This window comes from Coregonus lavaretus, assembly GCF_964263955.1.
Source record: "Coregonus lavaretus genome assembly, contig: HAP1_SCAFFOLD_8953, whole genome shotgun sequence".
Classification (NCBI taxonomy): domain Eukaryota; kingdom Metazoa; phylum Chordata; class Actinopteri; order Salmoniformes; family Salmonidae; genus Coregonus; species Coregonus lavaretus.
The window spans coordinates 1-10,000 of NW_028165767.1; the positions used below are offsets into that span (position 1 = coordinate 1).

Consider the following 10,000-nt stretch of genomic DNA (forward strand, 5'->3'; position numbering starts at 1 on the left):
TTAGTCCTGAGGCTGAGGCTATTCATTTTATTATTTCTGGAAGTGACAAGCCTTGTATAAAGTCAAATGGATCAATGACTATAAAGGTATGTTATACACACACGCTACACTTATTGGGTCATACCATATTGGGATGTCATTTGAAACACATTCAAGTCTTACACAAGTGAAAAAATCACTGCGTACCGCTGCATTAGACACATACGGCTTTAACATCCAATTTCAGAAGTTATGTTGTGATTCTTTTGCAAGCAGTTGGGGGAAGGGGAAAAATATTCAAGATTTATGAACTACACCTCCCAACTTCTATTAGAATGTGTGATATTGGTGGTAATTTCCTTGGCCAGTCGGCAGACCGTTCGCGCTATGTGTGAAAGCCGGTAATGTGATTTAAATTCATAACAACCCCAACGATAAATGGAATGTAGAAGCATTTGGGTGATAAAAATTTACAATATATGTGAATGATGCGTATCAGCGCGTAGAACAAATACGGCACCATTCAAGTTAACAGAACAGCGAAAATGCACCGCCGAGTAGGCCTACCGACAGAGTGTTCACAACATGAGTGGGTGTGTGCGTAATCCCTGCCTGTTGTGATTTGGGATTTTATGTGTACGCTGATGTCCTTAAATACAAAGTCTGCAATAAAGCGGTCTAAAGCGAGGAGTCAAAGGCAGACTCAGCGGTGCAAGTCACTGCAGGTCTAGTGGTGATAGCTGCTGGAACCTGACCGGGGATCACATCTCTTTTTGCCCCGCTTTAACGCCATTGTTTCGGCGTTTCCGTTTTTAGCTGTAGATCTGTCATTAAATCCAACATAAAATACGTCTCCTCGTGATTTCATAGTTTTCAGACCAAATTTATTTTGAATGATGTCACCTTTTTGGGTCCTTACCAGTTTGCACCCCTGCAATGGATCTTTCCCCTAAATATTAAATCATACACATTGATAAGCAGGCTAAATGGGTCTGATCAACTGCAATTCATTAACCTAATTTGAACTGTATTACTTGATACTAAGTTCTTAACTTTGTTACATCAGGACGTGGTGTATTTGCCTCAGCACCAATTGAAAAGGGATCCTTTGTCCTCGAGTACCGTGGGGAGTTTATATCGCAATATGAATGGGACAAGAGGCAGGGGAAGTATACGGAAAAGCAAAATGCTTTCTTGTTTGATTTTGAATGGAACAATGACTCATGGTGGTAAGTAAAACCCTATAAGACATCAGTTAATCTCTATATGTTTATATGTTTTGTGGAGAAAACGTAAATCTGTTTCCCTCTTCAATTTTAGCATAGATGCATCCTGCGAAGATGGTTCACTGGGGAGGCTGGTAAATGATGCCCACAGGTCCCCAAATTGCAAAATGAAAAAGATGATAGTCCAATGTAAACCTCCTCTTTGCTTGTTTGCTATTGAAAACATCCAAGCAGAGAGTGAAATAACCTATGATTATGGATAATCTCAGTGGCCATGGCGTGCTCTGGTAAGTAAATCTGCTTTGATATATTATAATGTATAGGATCTGTCAAAGAATTATAAAATATATAAATACATGTCCCTTCTTACATGTATGTTGTCACCGCTTTATATATATATACAGTTGAAGTCGGAAGTTTACATACACCTTAGCCAAATACATTTAAACTCAGTTTTTCACAATTCCTGACATTTAATCCAAGTAAAAATTCCCTGTTTTAGGTCAGTTAGGATCACCACTTTATTTTAAGAATGTGAAATGTCAGAATAATAGTAGAGAGAATTATTTATTTCAGCTTTTATTTCTTTCATCACATTCCCAGTGGGTCAGAAGTTTACATACACTCAATTAGTATTTGGTAGCATTGCCTTTAAATTGTTTAACTTGGGTCAAACGTTTCGGGTAGCCTTCCACAAGCGTCCCACAATAAGTTGGGTGAATTTTGGCCGATTCCTCCTGACAGAGCTGGTGTAACTGAGTCAGGTTTGTAGGCCTCCTTGCTCGCACACGCTTTTTCAGTTCTGCCCACACATTTTCTATAGGATTGAGGTCAGGGCTTTTTGATGGCCACTCCAAAACCTTAACTTTGTTGTCCTTAAGCCATTTTGCCACAACTTTGGAAGTATGCTTGGGGTCATTGTCCATTTGGAAGACCCATTTGCGACCAAGCTTTAACTTCCTGACTGATGTCTTGAGATGTTGCTTCAATATATCCACATAATTTTCCTTCCTCATGATGCCATCTATTTTTTTAAGCGCACCAGTCCCTCCTGCAGCAAAACACCCCCACAGCATGATGCTGCCACCCCCGTGCTTCACGGTTGGGATGGTGTCCTTCGGCTTGCAAGCCTACCCCCTTTTTCCTCCAAACATATTGATGGTCATTAAGGCCAAACAGTTCTATTTTTGTTTCATCAGACCAGAGGACATTTCTCCAAAAAGTACGATCTTTGTCCCCATGTGCAGTTGCAAACCACAGTCTGGCTTTTTTATGGCGGTTTTGAAGCAGTGGCTTCTTCCTTGCTGAGCGGCCTTTCAGGTTATGTCGATATAGGACTTGTTTTACTGTGGATATAGATACTTTTGTACCTGTTTCCTCCAGCATCATCACAAGGTCCTTTGCTGTTGTTCTGGGATTGATTTGCACCTTTCGCACCAAAGTACATGCATCTCTAGGAGACAGAATGCGTCTCCTTCCTGAGCGGTATGACGGCTTCGTTGTCCCATGGTGTTTATACTTGTGTACTATTGTTTGTACAGATGAACGTGGTACCTTCAGGCGTTTGGAAATTGCTCCCAAGGATGAACCAGACTTGTGGAGGTCTACACATTTTTTTCTGAGGTCTTGGCTGATTTCTTTTGATTTTCCCTTGATGTCAAGCAAAGAGGCACTGAGTTTGAAGGTAGGCCTTGAAATAAATCCACAGGTACACCTCCAATTGACTCAAATGATGTCAATTAACCTATCAGAAGCTTCTAAAGCCATGACATAATTTTCTGGAATTTTCCAAGCTGTTTAAAGGCACAGTCAACTTAGTGTATGTAAACTTCTGACCCACTGGAATTGTGATACAGTGAATTATAAGTGAAAAAATCTGTCTGTAAACAATTGTTGGAAAAATTACTTGTATCATGCACAAAGTAGATGTCCTAACCAACTTGCCAAAACTATAGTTTGTTAACAAGAAATTTGTGGAGTGGTTGAAAAACGAGTTTTAATGACTCCAACCTAAGTGTATGTAAACTTCCGACTTCAACTGTATACACTGATTAAATAGAGTATAATACAGAATATTTATTGTTGTGTTTCATTGCAGACACCAAGTGACAAGATCCCAGCTCAAGCTTCAGCAGACCCAGAAGTGAGACAGAGATCCACTTCATCCTTCCAACAGGTTATTACACATTTATTGTAGATCTTTTCTATTTAAATTAAATTGTTGTCTCAGTTCATTCCAAAATATGAATTAAATGGCTTTTTACTGTATTACAACCAACCTTTTGTGTAAAATGTTCACAATATCAAAATTCCCATAACTTCTTTCAATATCATAGCATAAACAAAATTAGCCCGACCATTTGACAGAACTAACCGCCCCTCAAAACATAAAATTAATCTTTATTCTCTCTAATGCCTATGTTTTTGTATTTTTGGGGCAATGTTTTTGCCCATTTAACATATTTCTTATCAATTTGCGTGATTTAATTTATATGGCAGTTAACCATTTACATTACTTTTAAGGTTGTGAGCTTTGTTTTACAACAAAAGGATAACTCAAAGTCAGGAACCTTGACTATAGATGTGTTCAGTCGTCAAGTCCTCATTTGGTACTAAGGCTGTTCAAGACGTAAATGTGTTTCAGATGACGTCCCGATATGGTATGACCCAACAGAGTAGAGTGTGTGTGTTACACGGTCCTCATATTGTTGGTTAGCAGATATTGTACAGTTTTAACCATTTCTATAGAGTCTTGCATAAAAAGCCCAGATCCACATATGAATTATCTTTCCTAACATTTGTGGTCAATGCAGCCCTTGACCTCAGCAATGAGTCTCACCCCAAAGGGGATTATGATAGACAGGTGGTAGGAAAATATTGTGACTGAACTGAGTATGATCATTAGTTTACGAAATAGATATGATCTATATTATAAAACACTATATTTCTGACATGTTATTGTTGTATTTCGTTGCAGACACCAAGTGACAAGATCCCAGCTCAACCTTCAGCAGACCCAGAAGTGAGACAGAGATCCACTTCATCCTTCCAACAGGTTATTACACATTTATTGTAGATCTTTTCTATTTAAATTAAATTGTTGTCTCAGTTCATTCCAAAATATGAATTATATGGCTTTTTACTGTATTACAACCAACCTTTTGTGTAAAATGTTCACAAAATCAACATTCCCATAACTTGTTTCGATATCATAGCGTAAACAAAATTAGCCCAACCATTTGACAGAACTAACCGCCCCTCAAAACTTAAAATTAATCTTTATTCTCTCTAATGCCTATGTTTTTGTATTTTTGGGGCAATGTTTTTGCCCATTTAACATATTTCTTATCAATTTGCGTGATTTAATTTATATGGCAGTTGATCCATTTACATTACTTTTAAGGTTGTGAGCTTTCTTTGACAACAAAAGGATAACTCAAAGTCAGGAACCTTGACTATAGATGTGTTCAGTCGTCAAGTCCTCATTTGGTACTAAGGCTGTTCTAGACGTAAATGTGTTTCAGATGACGTCCCGATATGGTATGACCCAACCAGAGTAGAGTGTGTGTGTTACACGGTCCTCATATTGTTGGTTAGCAGATATTGTACAGTTTTAACCATTTCTATAGTGTCTTGCATAAAAAGCCCAGATCCACATATGAATTATCTTTCCTAACATTTGTGGTCAATGCAGCCCTTGACCTCAGCAATGAGTTTCACCCCAAAGGCGATTATGATTGACAGGTGGTAGGAATATATTGTGACTGAACTGAGTATGATCATTAGTTTACTAAATAGATATGATCTATATTATAAAACACAATATTTCTGACATGTTATTGTTGTATTTCGTTGCAGACACCAACTGACAAGATCCCAGCTCAACCTTCAGCAGACCCAGAAGTGAGACAGAGATCCACTTCATCCTTCCAACAGGTTATTACACATTTACTGTAGATCTTTTCTATTTAAATTAAATTGTTGTCTCAGTTCATTCCAATATATAAATTACATGGCTTTTTACTATATTACAACCAACCTTTTGTGTAAAATGTTCACAATATCAACATTCCCATAACTTGTTTCGATATCATAGCATAAACAAAATTAGCCCGACCATTTGACAGAACTAACCGCCCCTAAAAACATTAAATTAATCTTTATTCTCTCTAATGCCTATGTTTTTTGTATTTTTGGGTCAATGTTTTTGCCCATTTAACATATTTCTTGTCAATTTGCTTGATTTAATTTATATGGCAGTTGATCCATTTACATTACTTTTAAGGTTGTGAGCTTTCTTTGACAACAAAAGGATAACTCAAAGTCAGGAACCTTGACTCCAGATGTGTTCAGTCGTCAAGTCCTCATTTGGTAATTAGGATGTTCAAGACGTAAATGTGTTTCAGATTACGTCCCGATATGGTATGACCCAACCAGAGTAGAGTGTGTGTGTGTTACACAGTCCTCATATTGTTGGTTAGCAGATATTGTACAGTTTTAACCATTTTTATAGAGTCTTGCATAAAAAGCCCAGATCCATATATGAATTATCTTTCCTAACATCTGTGGTCAATGCAGCCCTTGACCTCAGCAATGAGTCTCACCCCAAAGGGGATTATGATAGACAGGTGGTAGGAATATATTGTGACTGAACTGAGTATGATCATTAGTTTACTAAATAGATATGATCTATATTATAAAACACTATATTTCTGACATGTTATTGTTGTATTTCGTTGCAGACACCAAGTGACAAGATCCCAGCTCAACCTTCAGCAGACCCAGAAGTGAGACAGAGATCCACTTCATCCTTCCAACAGGTTATTACACATTTATTGTAGATCTTTTCTACTTAAATTAAGTTGTTGTCTCAGTTCATTCCAATATATAAATTACATGGCTTTTTACTGTATTACAACCAACCTTTTGTGTAAAATGTTCACAATATCAAAATTCCCATCACTTGTTTCGATATCATAGCATAAACAAAATTAGCCCGACCATTTGTCAGAACTAACCACCCCTCAAAACATAAAATTAATCTTTATTCTCTCTAATGCCTATGTTTTTGTATTTTTGGGGCAATGTTTTTGCCCATTTAACATATTTCTTATCAATTTGCGTGATTTAATTTATATTGCAGTTGACCCATTTACATTACTTTTAAGGTTGTGAGCTTTCTTTGACATCAAAAGGATAACTCAAAGTCAGGAACCTTGACTCTAGATGTGTTCAGTCGTCATCTCCTCATTTTGTACTTAGTCTGTTCAAGGCGTAAATGTGTTTCAGATGACGTCCCGATATGGTATGACCCAACCAGAGTAGAGTGTGTGTGTTACACGGTCCTCATATTGTTGGTTATCAGATATTGTACAGTTTTAACCATTTCTATAGAGTCTTGCTTGAAAACCCCAGATCCACATATTCATTTTTTCATTTATAGGTCATCTATAAAACAGTATTGTCAATTTCTTAACCCAAATTATTTTCACATACAGTATAATGTATAATATCCTAATTTACTGTTACGGTACTGTGTTATTAAAAACAAATATTTATTCTTCATAATTTCATTCAAGGCAAGCAAGTCCAGTGGAATTGTACCCTTCCAGTGTCCTACTGCAAAGCAGGTAAGAAAGCTGCATTCTTGTCATTAGATAAAATAGTTCATGTTCTTTGTTAACACATTGTGGTATTTTTGATGTGAGGAAACATTGTAGAAATTTGTACAGCTTAGAAAAAGCCGCCATCTGCAAAATCTGAGGCGCCGTCATGATCGTTGTGAGGATCGTTATGAGAAGAGATAGCTGAGAGACAGAGGTCTTTCAATCAGTTTACTAGAATACATTTTTTTGTGAGTATGTAGATGTTATGCACAATGTGATGGTACTGTAGGGAGTATGATACCCTAGGTAGTAATACATGTATAAAGTTATTGACAGAATTAGATGCTTTTTTTTCATTTTTTTCAGACCTTGATGAATCTTCGGATGCTGCAGACTATCTTCCAGACTCATGTGGCAATTCTCGGATGCTTCTATTATAAGTACTACAAGTTCTTGTAGTAAGGAATATAAAACCACAGAAAAGAATCTCCACCACAAATTGTCAGAGAACAAACCATTAGGGAATGTTACAGCACACAGTGGGGATAGTACCACCAGTTCAGAGAAGCCAAGAACATTAAGTTATTCAAAGATGCGCAGCAATCCTTGTACTTCAGTAATAAGCTGCAGTGCCAATTCATCAGAGAACACATCACACCAGAAAAGCTCCATAAATGTCACACCTTTGTCAATAACAGCAAAAGGAAGCAAGTACAACAAGAAGCAATTTTGTCTTTATTGTAAAAAGGCCATTTATAAATTGGCAAGACACCTCGAATTCATCCACAGTGAAAAGCCTGATGTTGCAATGGCTTTCAGTTTTAATAAAGGATCCCGCAAAAGAAGAGAGTTGTTACGCTCTCTTAAGAAGAGATGAAACTTTGACCATAATACTGAAGTGGCAAGCTGTGGCACTGGAGAGATGGTTGCCTGTAAAAGACCTAGTAATGCAAAACCATCTGATGACTACCGTGACTGCAAATTTTGCGAAGGACTGTATGCAAGAAATTCCCTATGGAGACATGTGAGAAACTGCCCGAAGAAGTCTGTTGAGGGAGAGCCTCAAGTTGGGCGAAAACGGATTCAACTGCACTTACCAAGACCTGACTCAGTTAAGGAAACTGTTTGGAAGATTGCTTGTGAAATGAACCAGGATGACGTTTCCTCGGTTGTAAGGAGTGAAACTGAATTCCTTTGTATCGGCGAGTCACTGTTGAATTCCAGGAAACCATATGAGAGAAGGAATGACTACATACGCCAAAAAATTAGAGTGATGGCAAGACTATTGATAACGGCAAGGGCTATAACACCTTTGAAGAGCACCGAAGTCCTTGTTATGCCCTGTAACTTTCCCCATGTGATACAGGCAGTAAGATATGTTGCTGGTTATGATGTTGAAAGCAACTCGTATAAAATCCCATCATTGGCTTTGAAATTGGGACACAGTTTAGCCAAAGTTGCAGGCATTATTCAATGCAATGCCATCACTGCAAATCGCCCTGCTGTTGCAGAGTCTGCAAAGCAATTTGCCACTTTACATCAGAAAAAGTGGACAGAGTCCATTTCAGCTGCCGCATTGGGTACACTTCAACAAGCCAAATGGAATAAACCACAGGTTTGACCCTTTATAGAGGATGTGTCGGTGCTGCACAGGTTTCTTGCTACTGAGCGTGCTAAGTGTATGAAGGACCTTGAGGAAGAACCCAACAGCAAAAGCTTTGGAAATCTTCCTAAAGTGACTTTGATGCAGGTAGTACTATTTAACAGAAGGAGGGAAGGGGAAGTTTCAAAAATGGAGCTTCAGTCTTTCACATCCAGGGATCTTACGGAGCTGAATCCAGACATTGTGAGGGGCCTTACTGACTTCGAGAGGAAGCTTGCAGAGCACTTTGAGAGAGTTGAGATTCGAGGTAAAAGGTCAAGAAAGGTTCCAGTGCTTCTAACCCCTGACATGATCACTGCTATGGACCTCCTCATGATAAGCAGAAAAGAGTGTCAAGTCCACAAAGAAAATGTGTACATGTTTACACGGCCAGGTGTCCTTTCCCATTACAGAGGCTCCGACTGCTTTCGCAAGTATTCAAACAATGTGGTGCAAAGAACCCAGAGGCACTCACCTCAACAAGATTGCGGAAACAAGTCGCCACTTTGTCCACACTACTAAACCTCAAAGAAAATGAAATGGATCAACTTGCCACCTTTCTAGGACATGACATCCGTGTCCATAGAGAATTCTATCGGCTTCCAGAGAGTACCCTGCAGCTCGCAAAAGTCAGCAAACTGTTGATAGCAATCGAAAAAGGAAGACTGCCTTACCTGCAGGGGAAAGGGCTGGATGACATTGAGGTCAATCCTGAAGGTAAAATTTTGTTTGAAATATAGTTTTTAGCCACTTCAAATATAACTATTATAAGTGTTGTTAGTCCTTAATTTAAATAATTGGCCGTAAATGTTTTTTACCCAACCATATGAAGTAGAAATGAGTGATGATGATTCCAGTGAAGAAACCATTGCTGACCTACATCAATGCAAAGGTATCCTGACTTGTATATATGTGGTAATATCTTTAAGTTATGTCACATAAATGCACATTTCTGTGGGGATTATCGAAATGATCCTCTATCTGTTTTTTAACAATCACATTGGTGGTGATAAGTAATTCCACATTTATGGATTTGCAATCAGTTTATGTTTATATCTCAAATATCAGTTAATATCTAATGTAGAATTGCATATTGCCTGACATTGAGGTTGTTTACAGTGAATAATACAAGCAAGCAAACGTATTGTCATGAAGCTCATAGAACATAATCACATTCATTATTACTTTGCAAAGGCTCAACAACAGAGACTTCTAGGGACCAGACACTTCTGAGGCAAACACCAGAGTCAACCACCCTGGACAACATGGAGGGCACTTCTGAGTCAACCACCCTGGACAACATGGAGGGCACTTCTGAGTCAACCACCCTGGACAACATGGAGGGCACTTCTGAGTCAACCACCCTGGACAACATGAAGGGCACTCCTGAGTCAACCACCTTGGATAACGTACACATGAGCAACACACAACCAAGACATGGTAAAATAGTCACATCCCAAGCATCCTCAAAGTGCTCCAAAGGAAAGCAAGGTTAGTAAGCATTTTGTATTCACATGTATTGATAACATCATATAACTACTAACTAG

The 10,000-nt window shown here is 38.4% G+C and overlaps 1 long non-coding RNA gene across 2 annotated transcripts; it reads left to right on the forward strand.

The window, feature by feature from the left end:
* The first annotated feature begins 7,598 nt into the window (after positions 1 to 7,598).
* LOC311115503 lies at positions 7,599 to 9,997 on the forward strand. 2 transcript variants are annotated; one of them, XR_014611273.1, is made up of 3 exons: positions 7,599 to 9,170; positions 9,286 to 9,345; positions 9,648 to 9,997. It is a non-coding gene; the product is annotated as an uncharacterized lncRNA (long non-coding RNA). The 2 variants fall into 2 exon arrangements; XR_014611274.1 differs by having other exon boundaries at positions 9,289 to 9,345.
* Positions 9,998 to 10,000: the final 3 nt, after the last annotated feature.